The sequence below is a fragment of the Triticum aestivum genome, chromosome 3A, assembly GCF_018294505.1.
Source record: "Triticum aestivum cultivar Chinese Spring chromosome 3A, IWGSC CS RefSeq v2.1, whole genome shotgun sequence".
In the NCBI taxonomy this organism is placed as follows: Eukaryota; Viridiplantae; Streptophyta; class Magnoliopsida; order Poales; family Poaceae; genus Triticum; species Triticum aestivum.
In genome coordinates, this window is record NC_057800.1 from 316,738,196 (window position 1) to 316,740,635 (window position 2,440).

The window sequence follows — 2,440 nt, forward strand, 5'->3', positions numbered from 1 at the left end:
TTACCAAAACATGTTCAACACATCCCTCACATTACCGACGTAATCATTTCACTCTAGCCCATCACCCAGATGAACCAGACTTGACACAACTCTAAGCATAGGAGGCATAGCAAGGTAGTAAACACATACATGGCTCAATCAACTCCTACACATGCTAGTGGGTTTCATCTAGTTACTGTGGCAATGACAGGTCATGTACATGATAAGGGTTCAACTACCGCAACACACAGCAGTTTGAAACATTGTTGTCTTAATGCAGTAAATGAGAGCAGGAGCAAAAACATGGGATTGCATCGATATAATCAATGGGGCTGCTTGCCTGATGGAGTAGCAGTAGGGTAATGCCCATCAGTTGGATACTCGAGAATATCCTTGGAGGCAGAACCTACCACGAAAGACATCACAGAACACAATCATCACATGGCAATATGCAACAATATGATGCATGCTATGACATGGCAATATGAGGTGTCCTGGCTAATGCATTGTGAAACAAGTTGGTTTGAGTCCATTTGAATCAAAGGATCAAATGGAAGCTTATGTTATTAAGTCATATAAGTGCATTTGCTTGTTTCACCTAAAAAGCAAGGTTAATGTGTTTTGTCATGCATGAAACCATTACAGACGGAAATATTGAATTTTTCTGATCAAATTTCATATATAAATCTTTGCATTTGGAGTTACAGATTAAAAGTTATGAATTTTTGAAGTTTGTAGTATTTTCTGGAATTTCCTATATAAGAATAATTCCAGTAATTGAATTAATGCGTTAGCATTGCGTCAGGGTGACGTCAGTGGTCAACGGAGCCGGTCCAGGTCAAACCTGACTAGTGGGACCCGCATGTCAGTAGTTAATTAGCTAACTAAATTTAGTTAGTGCTAATCTAAGTTAATTAGCAGAGCGGTCCCACTTGTCATAGACTCAGGGGGAGTCAACCTGGGCCCACACGGGGTCAAGCAGGGTCAAATGAGGTCAAACTCACCGGCGTTTAGCCGCTGGCGAGGCCAAACGCGGTGGGGCAGTGCGGGTTTCGTGCTCCGGCGACCAAATGGACGGCGGAGGGCATCTACGCGTAGCTGGGAGCAGGCCGCATCGTTTGGTGGTAGTGGTGGAGCTCGGGTGGCCGAAAACGTCACCGGCGACGAGCTGTGCGGCTGCCGAAGCTCGGGTGAGGTCGAACCCGAGGCTACGGGACACAGCGAGGCGCGTGTAGTAGTGCTATGGGTTCCTGCGAGTGCGGTGAGTGTGTTGGTCACAGTGGTGTGGCCGGTGGGTGGCCGGAGTCACGTGGGCGACGAGCTCGGCGGCGGGGGGTGCGGGTGAGCATGGTGCAGTGCACACGGTGCATGAGAGAGGTAACGAAGAGGGGGAGGACAGAGAAGGACTCACGGCGATCGCAGCAAGCATCGAAGCGGGCACGGGGAAGGCTGGAGCTCAGCGGGGCGACGATGGCGATCTCGGTGGCCGGAGTTGGGGAAGACGGGGTCGGGGGCGACTCCAGAGCGGGCGAGCGCTGGGGGCTCAGCCTGCTCGACGTGGACGATGACTGCGTAGCGAACGGACACGCCAGCACGGCACGGGGACGACGACGGACGCGGGTTTCACGATGGCGTGGGCGTGGCAGCGTCGGCCATGGTGCGGGAGAGCAAGGGAGAGGAGCTGGGTAGGAAGGAGTGTGTCTGCGATCTCGGGAGAGGAATGAGTGGTGCACCCAGGCCAGCAGAACGGCATGGGGAGGAAGTAGGGCGGCAGGTAGCTGTGTGGCGCACGCTGGTGCCGGCGTCGAGCACCTGCCTGCCTGGCCGAGTCAAGCAACTCCCTGGAGCGGTTGCTGGGCTGGGCCTACTAGGTGGGCCTGCTAGGTGAGCGCTAGGTAAGTCCTCTGCTCTCTGCTTTTGTTTTTCTTTTTTATTTGTTCCTGTTCTGTGTTTTGAAATAGTAAAAATACTATTCCATTTAGGAAAAACCTGCAAATATTCAGAGGCACATTTGAAATTATTCTCAACAGCCTAAAAATAACTTCAAGATTATTTGGGCATTTTAAAATATTTATAGGATTTAAATTGCCCAAATGCAAATAGTAATGATTTAATCCAATGACCTTATGTGTCCTGGAAAAAATGTGAACCCATTTTGTCAGAGGTTCCAACCCAAAACAAAAAGGGTGGACTTTTTAGAAGGGCATTTCAGGTTCATTGAAAAAGATTTTAGTAAACCCTAGTTATTTCCCGGGGGTGCTGGGGGTTCTGTCATCCCCATTTCAGTTTTCTGGAAGAGTAGACATGATGCAACACTCTAATGCATGAACTAGCTAGGGTGTGACAACTCACCCGCACTCAAAAGAATCTCGTCCCGAGATTTAGGATCCGTTGGGAAGAAGGTTGGGTACTCAAGTCGAAGACGGTCCTCCCTTTCCCAAGTGGCTTCTTTTTCAGAGTG